Source organism: Prionailurus bengalensis, chromosome E4 (genome assembly GCF_016509475.1).
Source record: "Prionailurus bengalensis isolate Pbe53 chromosome E4, Fcat_Pben_1.1_paternal_pri, whole genome shotgun sequence".
NCBI lineage: Eukaryota > Metazoa > Chordata > Mammalia > Carnivora > Felidae > Prionailurus > Prionailurus bengalensis.
In genome coordinates, this window is record NC_057360.1 from 27,123,783 (window position 1) to 27,143,831 (window position 20,049).

General features: G+C 36.3%; 1 protein-coding gene and 1 pseudogene across 1 annotated transcript in view; both read right to left on the reverse strand.

Moving 5' to 3' along the window:
• XPR1 (xenotropic and polytropic retrovirus receptor 1) overlaps positions 1 to 20,049 on the reverse strand; it is a 218,546-nt gene that overhangs the window by 104,455 nt on the left and 94,042 nt on the right. The gene's annotated exons all lie outside the window — the stretch shown is intronic.
• On the reverse strand, positions 15,270 to 18,416 carry LOC122476208 (annotated as a pseudogene).

Below are 20,049 nucleotides of genomic sequence, written 5' to 3' on the forward strand. Positions count from 1 at the left end.
GTTTTGAAAGGGAACTTTGAAAAACATTTAAAAGAGAACCAAATTATAGCTAGCAATTACTGAATACTTACTATGTTCTATAATAAGCTGTGTGGATTATCTCTCTTAACATTTACAACCACAGGGCAGGTAACATTTTTATTCTCAGTTTTAAAATGGAGAAATAAGGCTAAAGAAGGAAACTGTCCATGGACACAAAGGAAGTTAGTGGCAGAGCTAGGATTAGAGCCCAGGTCTCAGGCCTAAACTTTTAACTGTTACAATAACCTGTCTTAATGTTCTCAATGAGTTGGTGAATATAAAAGTACTAATCACAAGTAAGGAATTAACCCAAATCAAATTTTATCATAACCCAAATGCCTATATTTCCTGAAAAGAAGGGGAGAACCATAACAATGCCAGACACATACCAATTTTTCTAGTTCACTATCTCCTATGACTATTTGGAAATTATTATATTAAAAGATCACCAAATACTATATACAATGAGAAGCCTACAGGCAACTTATACCTAGGTAATATTCTATAGAAATCTGCAACAAACAAATGCACTACAAGAATTACCATTTTACATATTTTTACAACTCTTACACTATGAAAATGACTAAATCTTTAAAAAAATTTTTTTAATGTTTTTTATTTATTTTTGAGAGGCAGAGAGAGACAGAGCATGAGAGGGGGAGGGGGAGAGAGAGAGGGAGACACAGAATCCAAAGCAGTCTCCAGGCTCTAAGCTGTCAGCACACAGCCTGACGCGGGGCTCAAATCCACGAACTGTGAGATCGTGACCTGAGCTATGGTTGGATGCTCAACCAACCGAGTCATCCATGCACCCTTAGATCCATCTTTGAACAGTCCATTTTCTCTTGAAAACTACAATTAATTCCCATTACCATTTAATGAACAAAATTTCAATTATTTTCTAACCAGTCATCCCTATGATATCTAAATTCAATCTCCTATTGAATTTGAATGAGTGAAGTGAGTGGGTGGGAGCCTTTTCTAATTATTAAAGCTCTTCTACTTATACTGCTTTAAAACTGTCAGCAATTCAATTTTTTTAATGCTGTATTTCAAAGTTTAATACAAAGATACAAAAATTTCTTTCTTTTTTGAAAAATAACAGAGAAATTATCTGTTTGGAACTCAATTAGTAAGATTCCCTTCTTTCTCTTAAACCCAAAAACTGATTCGTAGTTTCTTTTTTTTTAATTTTTAAAAAAATATTTATTTTTGATAGAGACAGAGAGAGACAGTATGTGAGCAGGGGAGGGGCAGAGAGAGGGAGACAGAATCCGAAGCAGGCTCCAGGCTCCGAGCTGTCAGCACAGAGCCCAAGGTGGGGCTGGAACCTAAGCTGTGAGATCATGACCTGAGCTGAAGTTGCTTGCCCAACCCACTGGGCCACCCAGGCGCTCCTGATTTGTAGTTTCTAACAAGAATTTGGTTAAATGAGGAATGGAAGGACCAAGAGAAGGAACAAGAGAAATTCCTTAAAATTTGCTTTTTTGGGGTGCCTGGGTGGCTCTGTCAGTTAAGTGTCCGACTTTGGCTCAGGTCATGATCTCACAATTGGTGAGTTCGAGCCCCACATCGGGCTCTGCACTGACAGTAAGGAAGGAGACTGCTTAGAATTCTTGCTCTCTCCTCTCTCTCTGCCCCTGCTGGTGCTTTCTCTCTCTCAAAATAAACAGATAGAAAGATACATAGATAAATAGATAAATAAATACCAAAAAATAAAAAAATAAAATTTGCTTTTTTTCCCTTTTGAGTTGAGCAATTGTAGCTTCAGCCTCAAAAACTATGACTCTTTGGTCACCATTTTTGGAGGCAAATTTATTTGATAACAAATAAAACCTGTATTAAACAGGGTTATGAATAAAACTTCTGTTAAAGGGAATTATGAAATAATAAATTTGTAGTTCACTGCTCACTGTTTCAATTTTTTTTCACTCCAAAATAAGAAATAAAGGGCAAAAGAATATAAACATGTAATGTAAGAACACAAAATAAAACCTTACTTATTGATGATTTTTTTCCCCCTGAAAGCACTTCCTCCCTCTGGAACAAATGTTTTTGTAGTTTTAACCCATGTAAGCCTTATTTACCACAATTTACTTTCGAATTACAATTTCACTGAAAGGTTTTAAAAAACTGCTAGAAATATTTAACGTAATTCACTTATAACTACAATGACAACTTCTTTAAAATTTTTTTGAAATTATATCCCATTCCTTTAAGTTTACATCTCAAGCCTGAGCCACAAACGTAAAAGTTTACCTCTTACTTAGAATTATATTTGACAATTAAAACATACCCAACACATGCCAGTGTTCCTTTCCTTAATGACATCAGAAAAGTAATACAATTTACCGAAACTATCCTCATTCCTCCAAATTTTAATTTCATTCCTTTCCATTAGCACCAAGTTGTACAGAAAACATCTGTTATATACCTATATAACGTTTTCTCGAAATTCAAATTTTTGCCTTATTGATCTCATAGCATTAGGATATGTCTACAGTACCAACAAATGCAATCTTCCCAGATATTAAGATAAAAATATTAAATTGCAACCTACTAAATACAGGCAGAAGGGCATGATGACAAGGACTGTGAACGTGGAGACAGAAAATTTAAGTTCTCTCACTTCCATCAATGGTAAAGCTATACAACCACAGTGAGTTAAACTCTCTGTACCTCAGGGATATTTTGTTTTCTCATTTTTTTCTATTTTCTTTTAGATTTCAAGGGTTTATTATCTCCTTGAAGATTATATGATAACGCCATTAAAAAAATGATGAAATGGTAAAACCCGCAGTACTATTTTACATTAAAAGTTCGGAAAAGGGGGCATACATTTGAAAGCAGTATCAGGTGGCACTTGATCCGAATTTTTGAAGTTGAGGAAAAATCTAGAAGTTACAGAGAATAGAAGAGATATAGGGATGCCTGGGTGGCTCAGTTGGTTAGGCTAATCCAGCTCTGGATTTCGGCTCAGGTCACTATCTCACGGTTTTTGTGAGTTCGAGCCCCACACTGGGCTCTGCGCTGACAGCGGGCCTGCTCAGGATTCTCTCTCTCTCTGCCCCTTCCCCTCTCGCTCTTGTGCACTCTCTCTCTCTCAAAATAGATGAATAAACACTAAAAAGAGAGAGAGAGAGAGAGATTAAAAAATAAGAGACACACTTTGCAAAAGGACCTGGAACTGAATAATGAAATCAGCACAGTATATGTTAGGAGATTAGACTAGCTGGAGCTGATGCAAATGTAAAGATCATTTAGAATTTGATGGATTATATACATTGTGGCTGCAAAAAAAATGGTTTTGAGGCCAGACTGCCTAGGTTCAAATCCTAGCTCTGCTACTTACCAGCTGAGTGCTTGTACAAGGTCTAATTCTTTCCACTATTCCTAGACAGAAGCAATAAAGCAATGGAAAGAGAAAGGACTATACCAATGCAGTGATCTATTTATCTATTATCTTGAGTATACTGTGGTGTCCAGTTGTTTGCCTATCTTTCCATAGACTGCACATTCTTTGGCTAGTTAAAAATCTCCCTGAAAGCTGTTTCTCTACAATGCATTCTGTTATCACTGAAATAATTTTAGAGTTCAAAATACCTACGATATTCCCAGGTATAAAGCTCATCTTAGAGATGCCTATGTTAAAAACCTAGAATAGAAGCATGACCAATGTCATGTTAATGACACAGATTCCCATTACAACATTTAACAGAAAAAAATAGTCACTCACAAAAATGTATTTTTTTTAAAAGCACATTTATGCTAAATACCCCTTTTTAGAACTTACAATAATCATAGCTTAGATCACTGGTCTCTAAAGTGGGATGACTGAAATTGTGCAAAGTAATCACATGGGGTGGGCAAGAAAATATTAGATTATCTATTTGTACATTTTTTTCAAACAAAAATTAAGCTTTACTAATATGTAAACTGCAAATAAATAGTTAGTACCCTTACTTGGTCCATAGTCTGTCTGACAGTCATGTTTACTTTCAGTATGTGAGGTATTCTAAGAGAAAAGTGGGAATTCTACAACACAGAGAATTCAACAACAACAACAAAAATAAAAACAAAAACAAACAAACAAAAAAATCCTGGTTCATTCATTCAAGTCCATGCTGAGGTTTAGTAAGTACCTTAGTAAAAAAGTTTGTGGACTATGTTATAAAATGTCAAATTACCCTCACAAAATGCATAAGCAGACTGAAAATATTCCTGCTAGCATTCAATCAAATAAAGTGAATTACCAACTGGGAAAGAAAGAAAGAAGTTGGATCTCTCCTTCACACCTTATACCAAAATAAATTCTAAATAGATCAAAGAGTAACCATAAAAAGTGAAACTACAGAAATGCTAGAAGAAAATACAGAAGTTTTAAGTGTCTCAAATCATAAAAGTTCTATAAATGCAACTACATAAAAACAGAATCATTTTCTAAATGATACAAACATCATCACAAGTCAAAACCTAAACCACAAATTGGACAAAAGTATACATAACTCATATAACAAAGACCTAATTCCCTTAACATATGAAGAGCTTCTCTAATAATTTTTTTAAGCTTATTTATTTGAGAGAGAGAGAGAGAGAGAGAGAGGAAGAGAGACAGAAGAGCTGAAGAGGGGCAGAGAGAGGGAGTGAGAAGCCCAAGTAGACCCCAGGCTGTCAGCGTAGAGCCCAATGCAGGGCTCAAACCCATGACATGAGATCGTGACCTGAGCCAAAATCAAGAGTTGAATGCTTAACCAACAGAGCCATCCAGGTGTCCCTCTGATAATTAACCCATTCTTTATATACCTAGTGAGCAAAGACAAACTCTGCCAGTATGTGTTAATGAAGGAGTGAAGGAAAGAAGCACCCATACATTCCTGTTAAGAGCATTAAAAAACAACTCTATGGATGGCAATTTAGCAATTTTCATTTCTAGCAAATTATCCTAGAGATACCTACACAAGTATAAAACAACATATGTAAAATAGTCATTATAGCATTGTTTGTAATATCAAAAGACTGAAAAGAGCCTAACTGCCCATTATAGTAAGACTAAATAAATAACAGGAAACTTGTATAATGTAATACCACGAAGCATTTTTTTAAACAAAGGAGCGGTTGGAATACTTACAGAATAATCTCCAAAATATGGGCCCCTGGGTAGCTCAGTCGGATAAGTGTCCGACTTCAGCTCAGGTCATGATCTCATAGTTCAGGCCATGATCTCACAGTCTGTGAGTTTGAGCCCCACGTTGGCTCTGTGCTGCAGCTCAGACCCTGGAGCCTGCTTCAGATTCTGTGTCCCCCAATCTCTCTGTCCCTCCCCTGCTCACATTCTTTCTCTCAAAAATAAATGTAAAAAAATTTTTTTAATAAAAAAAGAAAATAAGTTGCAAAATATTGTGTAAAACAAATGAAAAAAATTCTAAGAAACTTGTGCAGTAATGCCTTAGGGACACCCAGCCACATAGCGAGGGAAAACAGATGGAAGGAAGACTTTCACTATACACTTTTGTATATTTTGCATTTTTACACAATCTATATATATTTTCTACTGAAAAACCTAATTGATATATCAAAAAACAGCACTGCAAAAAAAAAAAAAAGCAAAGCCATCAACAGAATATCTTAACAACATAATCATAAGCAAACAACATGAAAAAAGTGGAGCAAGCACTTACATTCCTAATATAAGGTCACAATCAGTCACACTTTGAAGCAAAATTAGAAATGATCTAATCCAGATCTGACAAATTTGACTAATGAAATTCAAAAAATAGTAATAAGGCTATCTGAAATACATCCATTATCATCAACAACAAAATCTGCCTTACGTATTTATTGTGATGCGTACTTTCTAGCTAATGACAGTATGAAGCTATCAAGATTAACAGGGCATTTAACAACTAAGTATCTAAAACATGGAGATAAACCTTTATGAATTTGTCAGCAATGACTTAAAGTCCAAAGATATTCCAAGTATTTGATAAAATTTTAGAAAGCATAATGAAAAATGTTTAGAAACTGCTTTTGTAACTTCTTCATAGCTACAAAGAGCCACATACCACTGAGGAAATGGATTCCTTCTGCCATGGAAAGAAAAATGCTAGAATGATGCACAGAAAATATATGGAAACAAAAACACAATTATTTTTCATCATATACTACTGGAAAACACGTAAAAAACATTGCTGATGGCTTGAAGAAATAAAAAGAAGAAATTATACAATGTTGGCTATTTGCTTGAATAAAAAACAGATTTTCTAATATGTCTCAGCTTATGAAATTGCCATATTTTATTTTAATGGGGAAATACAAGAACAATTTTTGGTGATACACTAAAAACATGTACTGGAGAAGATACATTCTTTAAGTTTCTATAAACACAATATTTCTTTTTTTTTTTTTAATTTTTTTTTTCAACGTTTATTTATTTTTTGGGGGACAGAGACAGAGCATGAACGGGGGAGGGGCAGAGAGAGAGGGAGACACAGAATCGGAAACAGGCTCCAGGCTCTGAGCCATCAGCCCAGAGCCTGACGCGGGGCTCGAACTCACGGACCGCGAGATCGTGACCCGGCTGAAGTCGGACGCTTAACCGACTGTGCCACCCAGGCGCCCCAAACATAGTATTTCTTTATTAAGATTCTGCAAAAGGTATAATTTAGGCAACTATTAAATCATGCCCTGATGCAATATTTTTGGTTAGTGCATTAGTTTTAAAACATTAAAATGAAACATATAATTTAGTAAGTTCAGAACTGGCTATTAAAATTCAGCAAAATAGGGGCACCTGGGTGGCTCAGGTGGTTAATCGTCTTGACTCTGGATTTCAGTTCAGGTCATGATCTCACGGTTCATGAAATCCAGGCCTGTGTCAGGCTCCACGCTAGCAGCGCAGAGCCTGCTTGGGATTCTCTCTCTCTCCCTCTCTCTCTCTGCCCTTCCCCCACTTGCTCTCTAAGTAAATAAATAAAAAGCTTAGCAATACAGATAATATAATTAAATATAATATAAATATAAATAATATTTCAGCAGTTGTTCGTTTACTACCTTAGCACAACTCTTTTGATTTTGTGTATCATGTTATTCAAACCCTTTATTTAAACTGATGTAGTTATTTAAGTATCCAGATGTTTACATCTTAATTTCCAATCCTAAGAGTAAGCTCATTTGGAATAAGAATTTTGGAATTCCCTCTTTTGCCTAGAATTTGTTGATTTCATTCTTAAATTCTGGGATACAGAATACTTTTATTTAAAAAAATACTTTTTAGGGGCGCTAGGTGGCTCAGTCAGTTGAGCGTCCAACTCTTGATTTTGGCTCAGGTCATGATCTCACAGTTCGTGAGACTGAGCCCCAGTCTGGCTCTGCACTGACCGCGTGAAGCCTGCTTGGGATTCTCTCTTTCCTCTCTCTCTGTCCCTCTCATGCTAAGGAAATAAATAAACATTTTTGAAAAAAAACCTAATAAAAACAGTAACATAGTTTTACATATGTTAACTAAGAAATACACATATACCACAGTAAACATGGCACTGTACCTTAAAAAGATCTTAAGTTTGCTTGTAGAAATGGTTGTCTGAAAGGCGTTTATGAATTATTGTGAAGAGGGCTAGCCATATAAAATCAGGGAAAGTTTATACCAGATGTGAATGGGTATGGCACATAACACAAGTGGTAAAATAAGGTAAATGGTAAATGTTTGAGGTGTGCACATGTGTGTTTTTTGTGTCTTTCCACAGAGCTTGGTTTAGTTGGGTATAATATTCTGAGTTTACCTACTGTTTCTTAAGGGTGAAACTACACATAAATAAACACAAAATTCATGTTGGGGTCTATCTGTTCCCTAATACAGTAATTGTATTGGAACAAACTCATGTTTTCAAATCATGTGTTACATGTTTCAAATCATGTGAACTAATTATATTTAGAAACTAACATCTGGATACTCAGTGTGCTCATTGTTATTGGAGTTTTGATTCCCATTCCCTCTTAGTACACAAAACTAATGCATGTATGCATACATACCCATGTACGACATCAGCCTATGTATGTTGAAAACTATGAGCTCATCGTAATATCTCCAATGCCAGCCCAACACCATACAGTTCATTCTAGCTTCATCCTTCTCCATATCTGTAATTTCCTCCCCTAAAAGAAGACTGGCTCTTATTACCTTCAACATATTTAGTTATTTCATCAAGCCTCTGTGTGTAACCAACATGACTGCAGTGACCCACTCCCACCCATGCAGGTGCCTTCCTCATCCCATTCAGGTTCCAATACTGTACACTGGGCTTTTGGAGTAAATTACTAGGTGCAGGAGAGTAATGGGGAGAGAGAAGGGGAAGAGAGAGGAAGAGAAAACAAAAAATGTTTGCTTGTTTTTTAAAAAAGGAGACATGAAAAATTTTGAAGGAGAAGAACCCACTGTTACAAAGTTATTTTAAAATATAAGAAAAGAGAAGAATACAGGCAGACTTTGGTTCCACATCAGTAAGTACTTTTCTGCAATATAAAGCAGTCTCATCCTTTATAAAACATGATACTGTGGAAAATTTCAAACATACACAAAACTAGAGAGAATAGAAATGAGCTCTCATAGACATGTCAATTAGCAGAAATAAAACAAACATATTGGACACAGGCAAAGAAACTATTAATCAAAGTAAATGATGCTAACTTTTCCACAAGGGGTCATTTATACAGTATAAGACACAGTAGGACCCAGGGCTCTACTCTCCTTATGGAACTCATATTCTATAGGAAGGATAAACAAGACATTAAATAAACTAAGGTACTTTCAGATTGTTTTAATGGCTATGAAGAAAATGAAACCAGGTAATACGACACTGAAACAAGTGCAGGGAAGGTGACATTAGAATGAGTGGTTTGAGAACATGTCTGTGAAGAGGTGGCATTTGAGTTGAAATCTGAATGCCAAGGAGGAGCTAGCCTGGCAAAAACGTGAGGACAAGTGTAATAGAAAATGCAAAGGCTCTAACGAAAGTTAGACATGTTTGAGGACATACAGGTTTCAGTGGTGGGAAACAGTACTGTAAGAGAACTATAAGAACAATAGTTGTGAAAGCTGAAGAAATAAAGTGCAACTTAAAATACATATTCACCCATGTGTCAAACATTTATAGGAATGTACATTTAGCACTGTGCTAAGACTACACTAAAAGTGGAAGACATTTCCTACTCTCAGCCAAAATACAGTATGTTGATTTTATAGACCTACATCACACTGATAACAGTACAAGATGATATATAATTAAGTGATAAAATATTACATTACTACCAAAAAAGAGGAAAATTAGTTCCTCTTGGATTATTCATTAGCAATGCCACTGAAGTGACAATTCTAGTATTTTCAGCACTGACTTTATAAAGATGATTACCTTAACAAGTACTTTCTAATTATTCTTTTTTTCTTTTTTCCAAAAGAGTTGTAACTATGATTTGTTGAGTATCTACATTATGCTAGAGTCCTGAATTTCCAGAATGCCATTACCATTTTGTACAGAGCAAAGCTAGGCTCAAAGTGATTTGCCGAAAGTCAACCAAGTGGCTGAGTTACGATTCAAATTCAGATTCCACTACTAACACAGTGTCCTTTCTACATAATTATCCTGGGCTTTTTTTCTTTCCTATTTTTTTAATGTTTATTTATTTATTTTGAGAGAGAGCGCGAGCACATGTGTGTTCAAGGGTAAGCTCTCAGAAAAGATAAAGGTAAGAATAGGGAGATACCAATATTATCTAATGCTTTATGGCAAACTTCCTATCCAAATAATTTTAACATCTACAATGAAACCATGCCAAATGAACCACCAAATTTAGCCATATAATTTACATGACAGAGTGAGACTAAATAATCCTTTAAAAAATTCAGTCATCTAACCTAACTACTATCCTTTATTTTGTCACGTTTCTTCTGATCTTATTTATAACCAAAGTTCCTTTTCCATCCACTGCATCTTCCGCCAGCCAAGGTTAGCATTCAAGTCTGTAAGTAAGTATTAATTAATACAATAAACATTCAACTTTCACTTGAAGGTTCAATCTTATTTTCTCTCATACTCATGCTATCTCCTTCCTCTTTTTCCATTACTAAGTGTCACAGACGATACTATCATTACATTGGTTTCTATATTTATAAGGATCCCAGCTCATATCCCCAGACTTATGGGCGACACATTTATTCCCCTTAGACATTAACTCTTCCTTTCTCCTTCCTCCATGATGGAAACAAATTTCAACAGTCTATATGAAAGATGAGCTCAACAACCCTTATACATTTAAAATTATAGACATGCTGATGAAATTTATTTCAGTGATTACTGCCATCTGCTTTTTCTATTTTACAGGAAAGAGGGTCTGCCACTGCAAATTGAACTATTGGTTCATTTAAATTATTCTACCTCTGAAAGTAACCTATATTTAATTTTCTAGGAAATGTATAAAACATCAATACATTGTTGTACAATGTTATTGTACATCAATACAATAACTATAATATTATGGAAGAATACACAAAATTTCAAAATGCTATCAGCAGGTTTGGCTGTTTTATAAGTAAATCTTGCTTTCCTTACAAAGTAAATCTACTAATATAAAATATGTCTTAAATTTTTAAACAGTGGCAGATAAAAGATATGGATTAAAAGAAGCTTCAAAGAAATAGCTTCAGTTTTCTGTAAAAATTAGAAACTTACATTTTCTAATACATTCCATTCCAAGTATTATTTATTAGGTACTGATATGAAAGACATCTTTTGAATGACAGGGCTTATTAGAAAAGCTATATCAAAGAGTTCCTCTATTTACTAACAGCATGAAAATTTGGTCATAATGATCTCAAATTAAGGAAGTTACTAATATCAGACAAAAAATACATAAATGAATAAGGTATGCCTGTAACTTGTAGGTTAACAATTATAAAAAATATAGGCATACGGATCAGAAATAAAAAAATAATAGTTTTTAATCACAGACAACATAATGTGTATGTACTATATCCTGAGAAATCTACAAAAGCAGTGCTATTACTAATAAGTTAACGAGGTTTTGGATTATAAGGACAATATACAAAATTTAATTGTATTTCAACATTCTAGCAATAATTATTCTAGAACAGTATCATCTATGATAGCATCGAAAGTATGAAATGCTTAGGGACAGACTGAGCAAAATATGTGCAAGATCTGTACATAAAAGTGTGGAAAACAGAAACTATTTGGAAAACTAAAAACGTTAAAAAAGACAAAGTAAACAAGACTTAAATAAGTGGAGAAATACTACATGTTCATGAACTACAATGTTCAACATTGTTAATGTGTCAATTCTCACCAAAATGATCTGTGGGTTTAATGCAGTCCCAATCAAAATCCCAGCAGGGTCTCTTTGGGGTTTTGTTTGTTTTTACAAAATTTGACAGGATTTTAAAATTTATTTGGAAATGCAATAAACCTAGAATAGCCAAACAATTTTGAAAATGAAGAAAAAAACTGAAGATTTACACTGTCCAATTTCAAGACTTACTATGAAGCAATAGTAATGAAAACAAGCGTTACATGGGCATAAGGATAAACCCTGTGGAGTATAACACAGAGCACAGAAAGAGGTCGGCATATGTATGGTCACTTGGTTTTCTATAAAGATGCCAACATAATTCAATCCTTCCTGTATATATTTGCAAACATACGTGAGAAGGAAACACTATTACTCTATGTTATTCTTCTGGAAGTAATAGGATTAGAACGTGTAAAGGCTTACTTTTCCCTGATTAGTAACTATTAAATCCACATAGAAAGGTATCTCACTGTTTCATTTTCTCTATGTTTCGCAATTAGTTCCTCTCCTTTGGGAGCTGGAAAGCAATCAGCTATGCACCACAGAAATACAGCTGGCTTTTCTTTTATTTAATATAGATGAAGGTAGGGGAAGTGAGTATACTCTGAATGCGTAAGAAAAAAAAACCCTGTCAAACAGGAGCTTTAAAAAATGTTTTATTCTAGATTAAAAATGAGAAGAAAAATCAAAATGACAGAAAATATAATGCTGTTAAAGAATCCATAATATATCTTTGGAATGAAAGAAAATCAGCTTGTGACTGTAACCAGTGTCAAAATGTGTTGTTGTTTTTTAAAAATAAGATCATTTCCTTATTAAACTGGATTGGGGACAAAGGGGAAAAAAGAACAAAAAGTTTCAAAATAAAAGGAAAAATTTAAATTACTCCTATTTCTTGGAAAAACATTTTCCAGAAAAATTTGACAAGGAGCTTTCCAATATTTAATAAACATTATATTTGTTATGCCTATAATGTCCCTCTTTGAAACAGAATTGAGTATTGGTATTTTTAGACATGAGAGCTCCCAGCAATGGAATTCAAAAGAATACACTATTCCCTCAAATCTTCATTTGTCCTTTTTAACTAAGATCTGTTTTTAATATAAGGATGAAAGTGACAATACTAAAGAATATAACAGCCTTGAAGTTGAAGCCAGTGTTAAGAGTTTTTTCTTTCACCAACCCTGATTACATTAAGTAGGGTAGATATTTTTATTTTCTTTAAAAAGGCCAAAGGGGAGAAAAGGAGAGGAGAAAGGAGTATTTAATGAATGCCGTTCTGTGCAACACAGAGGTGTTCTGCTGAATGTTTAACAATCAGCCCTTGGGTGTGTGTGTGTGTGTGTGTGTGTGCATGAAATGTGTGTTTGTTATAAATACTGAAGGCTATAGGAAATAATTTAAAAATTATAATAAAATATACAATAGTCTTTATTGTAAATTTCATAAAGCCAGCTTACTCTCACAGAATGCTCTTCTGATTTCGCCAAACTCATGAGAAGCCAACCGAGGGTTGCAACTGATGAAGTGTAATTCCAATCTAAATGTTATTTGACATTTTCATTTAAAGAATAAAAGGAAAGTGAAACAACAATGATGTATGTCATAACCTCATTCGTTCATCAATGATATCAGCAACTTCTTTGCTGAATTAGATAATACATGCATACCTTGGAGATATTGATGGTTTGGATCCAGACCACTGCAATAAAACAAATACTGCAAAAAAGTGAGTCAAATGAATGTTTTGCTTTCCCAGTGTATACAAAAGTTATGTTTAGGGGTACCTGGGAGGCTCAGTCAAATAAGTGTCTGACTTCGGCTCAGGTCATGATCTTTCTGCTCATGAGTTCAAGTTCAGATGTCTGCACAGAGCCTAGAGCCTGCTTTGGATTCTGTCTCCCTCTCTGCCCCTCCCCCACTCTCGCAAGTGCGCTTTCTCTAGAATAAACATTAAAAAATTTAAAAAGTTATGTTTACACTACACTGTAGTCCACTAAATGTGCAATAGCATAATGTCTTTAAAAAACCCAATATACATACATCTTAATTAAAAAATACTTTATGGGGCACCTAGGTGGCTCAATTAGTTAAGCGTCTGACTCGATTTTGGCTCAGGTCATGATCTCATGGATGTTGAGATCGAGCCATGCATTGGGCTCTGAGCTGAGCATGGAGCCTGCTTGAGATTTTCATTCTCCTTCTCTCTCTCCCCACCCCGCCCCTGCTCACGCTCCTTCTGTCTCTCTTAAAATAAATAAACATTTTTAAAGTACTTTATATGCTGGGGAACCTGGGTGGCTTAGTCAGTTAAGCGTCCAACTTTGGCTCAGCTCAGAGCCTAGAGCCTGGATCCTGCTTCGGATTCTGTGACTCTCTCTCTCTCTCTCTCTCTCTCTGCCCTTCCCCCACTTGTGCGCTCTCTCTCTAAGATAAATAAATTAATTTAAAAATATATGCTAAAAAATGTTAAACATAAGTTGAGCTTTCAGCAAATGGTATCTTTTGCCGATACAGGATCTTGCCTCAGTGTTGACGGTTGCTGACTGATCAGGATGGTAGTTGCTGAAGGTTGGGATGCTCAGGCAAATTTTTTTTTAGGCCAATTAAACTAATTTTATTCAGAGTAAGTTTATATATTCAATTACAATATTAACACTCTCTAGAGAGATTTTCTAGAGACAATAAATGTAAAATTTAAGAGGTAGAAATCTATTTAGTCTTTTATAGACCACATATTACAGAACTTGCAAATGAAAATTTACACATATAGAAATGATGACAATACTTAAAGGGTGAGGATTTCCATACTGAAACCCGTAAGATGTCATATTTTAAACACACATGTTTCAAAAAGGGAGAAACTTTTTTTTTTTCTGGTGCAAAAAAGGTGATTTTATTAAAGCATGGGGACAGGACCCATAGGCAGAGGCTGGTAATAAATTTGGGAGCTGGGGAAGGTAAAATCAAAAAAGGGAGAAAACTTTTAATAATTTAGCACAAAATCAAATTACATAGGTGGTACATCCCAGAAAACACTACTTTAAACATGGATACCTGGATCAAAATTCGTTTGGTAGCTTTTAATCAAAAATGAAACATGCTTTTATGTAAAATATAAAGTACTTTTAAATGTTTCTAGAAAAGTCTCTTTGTTACAGTTAAAGTACTAACTTCATCATCTGTGCTCAGCCTCACCTATACACACACAACATGAAATCAGGTGCCAACAAAATCCTGAAGGCAGGTTCTCTTAGTTGATGGACACTTAGGTTGGAAACAAGAGCCCTTCGTTGGCAAGCATTAAGAAGAAATAGTGTCAAAACCTGGCTAATCACTTATGAAAACTAAATACTGACATCCCTTTATTTCCTTTATCTTCCATATGCTTTAAACTCTTATGACTGACTGTTTCGAGTGAGGTTTCATGGTGAGATTTCTCATGTCTACTGAGAGAGCCCTGGGTTGTGTTGTACTTGCTGCGGTGAACCCATGAGCATCTCTGACTTTCTCCGAGCTGTTTGCGAATTTTCTGTTAAGGGGTTTGTGAAGAGTGTGTCTGTGTTCAGTCTTCTAAGATTGCATCTAGCAGCCCCTGTTTTTTGCACTGTGGTAACTGCTATTTGAATTTTTTAACTGCAGCATTTGTACTGTTGCTCTAATAAAGTTTAGTTTGTTTTAACAGCCATGAACAGGGATGGCTATTGTTAACTGTTTTATAACCATTGTAAAAAGTTTTATAGGAGATTTAAAGTTTTTTTTTAAATGCTTATTTATTTTGAGAGAGAGAGAGAGAGAGAGAGAGAGAGAAAGAGAGAGCACGCACACATGATCGGGGGGAGGGGCAGGGGCAGAGAGGGAGAGAGAGAATCCCAAGCAGGCTCCCTGCTGTCCGTGCAGAGCCCACCATGGGGCTCAATACCATAAACCACGAGATCATGACCTGAGCTGAAATCAAGACATCATCATTATCCTGTGTTCAACCTCACCCATACACACACAATGTGAAATCAGATGCCAACAAAATTCTCTTCATCTTTTGACAAAATAACCTCTGCTTCACAATATCAAGACTTTAATTATCCAGTCATCTCTGCAGCCCATGGAGGGTCTTTTAACTATACATTCATAATCACACACACATGCCAAACCAAACCTTCAGTGTTCTGCCACAAGAGCGACACCTTACAAAGGAACCTCTTTTAACCAATATTTTCTTGTCCAATCTCAAATTCATTCTGCACAGAGCAACAGAAACTATTTAAACGCCAAAAAGAGTAAGAGGAAGAACTGGAGGGAAAGGCACATGTGCCATTTGCAAACCCTTAAGCTTTGTGAAGAGTGATCCAAGAATCATCTCTTCTTTCTAATCCAAAAGTCTCCATGCACGTTCAATATCAGAAGTCCTGGAAAAAGCACAAAAGTGCTTCACTGCTCTGAAGTTATATTCTAGTGTCTCACTGAGAGAAAACAGCTGGCCAACACATCAGGCCATGCAGTGGTCCTGATTAGAATTGTCTTTGTCTCTCTCCATACAGCCTCTGTAAGAGATTCAATTCTTTTTCCTATCTCCAGGCTTTACTGGAAATTTCAGCTGATTATACAATTCAGAACCCAGAAGATTATGACTAAGAGTCTTTCTTGAGGTGCCTGGTTGGCTCAGTCAGTTGAGCATCTGACTTCAGCTCAAGTCATGATCTTGCAGTTTGCGGGTTCAAGCTCCGTGTCAGGCTCTGTGTGGACAGCTCAGAGCCTGGAGCCTGCTTTGGATTCTGTGTCTCCTTCTCTCTCTGCCCCCCCCCCCCCCCCCCGCACTTGTGCTCTGTCTTTCTGTCTCTCAAATATAAATAAACATTAAAAAAATGTTTTAAAAAAGTCTTTCTTATCTTCATTATTCTGACAATAGCAGCATCACCCTGATACTGTCTGTCCTGAAACACTCTCTCAAGTGGTGCTGACTTGTCCTTCAATGGTCTCCTTCATCTGGATCTGGTTGATCTTTATTAGAAAAACCCTGAACTCCCCAGTGAACATGAATGCGTCCCCATCTTTCACCTCCTTCCTTTTGGGACTTTTAACCAGAACCTGTGCTTTGCCACAGGCCAAGGACTCTAAAGCTCTTCTCAGTTCACTGTCTTCTAACCCTGTGGACATTTTTTTTATTTCTTCAAGGGTGAATGGATCCCCTTCATGGAACATGAGGACCACCAGCATGTGGAAGAGGGACACACGGAACTCCTTTTCTTCCTTAAACTCTGCTTTTAAAACAGCATGACCTGGGGTGTCTAGGTGGCTCAGCTGGTTATGCGTCCGACTCTTGGTTTTGACTCAGGTTGTGAGATCAAGCCCCACGTTGGGTTCTGTGCTGACAATAGGGAGCCTGCTCGGGATTCTCTTTCTGCTCCTCCTCCACTCATGTTTTCTCTCTCAAAATAAATAAATAAACTTTAAAGAAAAGTGCCCCAATTTAGTTTGTCACTGAAGTTTTCAACCATTGTGTTTTCCGAGATAAAATGTCTTAAATATTTCCTGAAGTTTAACCATTTCTGGAGTTAAATGCACTTCCATAGATGAGCGTATTTCCCAGGATCCTACCACAAGTACATTCACTGTTAGACCTATAGAGCATGGGTCATTTTTATTGTGCACATACTGCTTGAAATGAACCATGAGGTCCTTGGAGACCTCCATGTCCTTGAATATGCCTTCTAGCTTGCTGGTGAAAGCAGCATCACGCTCATGCTTTAGTTTTGACAACATAGATTTTTCAGCATCTACTGAGGCACTCTTCCCCACAAGGAGTCTTTTTTGCTGAATCTTTTTCATAAAATGCTTCAACGCATTTGAATGAACCTGAATATTATCATGACCTTGTTAAGAATCCTCTCCAGCTCTTCATCTACTGCTTCTTTAACACTCACTCTTAATTTTGAACCAACAAGCTTTGCTATCAATTCTGCAGGCTTATTTGGCCTCTTATTGATAAATGTTTCAAAGGAGTCCTTCATCAAGTTGAAGAACTTCTCATTTCTCTGAAAACACACTTCTATCACATTGCCCATCAGATCCGTAAAATCCATCAGTTCCTGTCTATGTCTAGGTCTATGTCTTTTTCGGGACTGATGACAACTGTTGTCCCAAAAGTCTGAATGTACTTGCTCCAGTGCGGCAGCAGGATTTGCTGCCCGCCCTTCATGTGGCTGAACAGCTGGTACATCTGAATGAGGTCAGGCACTCTGTTCTCATCAAGCAGGTGGTCAAGCCCTTTCTGCAGAATTGCTGTTAAATGTACTCCTAATAGCTGTTTCTCCACATAAGCAATCAGTGGTTTCTGTGTGCTGTGGTCTAAATACAGGATTACTTGGTCTCCATCTTCCTCTAAACACTTACTGACATGGTTAAGATATTCTGGAACCTCTCTTTCTTGCATTAATCTGTGGCTTTCTGCATCATATAAACAGTTAGTTTCTGCCAAGCCAAAACTTTCAAATGGATCTTAATATACCTGAAGGTCAGAGAGCATACTCAGCTGAGTTCTCAGTAAATTTCAATCCACTGCTTCAATGTTCCTTTCTCATTAAATTAATAGCAAATTTCCATCAATACTTTTACTCAGATGCATTTTTATCACTAATGATCTGCTTTCTAAAAAGTTCCAACCCCATATTCCAGACAGAAGGAAGTGGGGAACTCAGAAATACAAAAATGCAATCCAAAAACAGAAAAATACTTCTGATAATGATCATTTGTCTGCAATGATCTTGCCAGCACACGTTAATCTTCTTTAAAAATAAAACACCATCTTGGCTTCTCTAAACTGAAGGATCTGTGCTTGGACATGATCTTCACAGACCTGGAGCAGCTGTTTGTAGAGTGTTGAAGAAACTTTCTGAGAACAGGTATTTTCAACATCCTGGTAGAGCTCTTCCAGGTTGCATCTGATGGAGGTATCACGCTGTATGGCTTTCACTACCTCATGATGCTTCTGCCAGGTATTCTGAGCGCAGCTATCAGGCAATTTAGGTCTGTCTCAGAAATTTTTGATCACTAGCTTCTTGGAGGGGCCACCACCCCTAGGTTGGAAGTGATGGCCATGGCGAGGAATGCAGGCTTGGTGAGGCTGTTGGTGTGCCCAATGAGTGCCAAGAGGTTGCCCTCTCTGGGGGTATCATTGGCCAGGAATGCAGCCAGGAAGCAGTGGCTTCCACCACACCCTGCTGGCTGCCCAACCACCACCTCCCAGCCAGCTTAGACAATTCTTTTTTTTTTAATGTTTGTTTATTTTTGAGAGACAGAGCGTGAGTGGGGGAGGGACAGAGAGAGAGAGGGAGACACAGAATCAGAAGCAGGCTCCAGGTTCTGAGTTGTCAGCACAGAACCTGACACAGGGCTCAAACCCACCAACCCTGAGATCATGACCTGAGGCAAAGTCCAATGCTTAACCGACTGAGCCACCCAGGCTCAGACAATCCTTAAAATAAGAAGACAACAATGAAGTTTGCTGCATTAATTGACCCTTCCTTTAACAAATGATTCTTCTGTAGCATATGATGCATTTTACCCACAGGAGGACTTTCAAAATTGGAGTCAATCTTCCCAAACCTTGCCACTGTTTTTTATCAACTATGTTTATGTAATATTCTAAACCTCCCCCCCTTTTTTTCTGTCATTTCAACAAAATTCATAGCATCTTCACCGGGAGTAGATTCCATCTCAAGAAACCACTGTCTTTGCTCATCCATGAGAAGTAACTCTTCATCCATTAAAGTTTTATCATGAAATTGCAGTAATTCAAACATAATAATGAAAAAGTTCAAAATATCACAAAAATTATCAAGATGTGACACAGAGACATGAAGTGAGCAAATGTTACTGGAAAAAAATAGTGCCAATAAAATTACTGGATTCAGGGTCACCACAAAGCTTCAATTTGTAAAAAACACAGTATCTGTGAAGCTCAATAAAATGAAGTGCAATAAAACGAGGTATGCCTGTAGTTTACAATATTTCATCAACTTCTGAGTTACTAACAATAACAAGCAACAGACCCAACAAACTTTTAAGTTTAATCTGCTTTATTGGTATTTTTCTATCACTCTGTTACATCTAGACAACCATCAAAACAATAAATCAGTATTTTTCATAAATAAATCAAAAAAATAAAATAATACCAATTTCTGTGGTATAAATACTATCATGCAGATTTCAAAGTACCAATGTAAATGCACTGAACACAGAGTTGGGAAGAGGTATGCAACAGCACATCATTATATGGTATTTCACCATACAGACAAAATAGACATATTGTACGATGTAGCCAAATAATTAGGACGTGACCGGTTCAGCATTATTTTTGCTTTTAACATAATTTAAAGTTTGTATCATTTAATTTTAATGACGGCTGTGTTTAACAATCAGCTCATAAGATCTCTAAAGTTTTAACAACTGGCTCTTATGAAGGGGTGCAAGCCAGTTCCAGTACACTACTGGCTGGATCTCATGTAAATGCTTCACAAACAAGGGAACTAAAACTTAGCATTGATTTGTTTAGGATCACATAGTAGGTAAACAGTAACTCTCTGATTCAAGGTGATATATGACTGACTCTAAATTTGTGCTGTATCATATAGGTTATCAAAGATATAATTTATACCAAACCTCATTAAAATT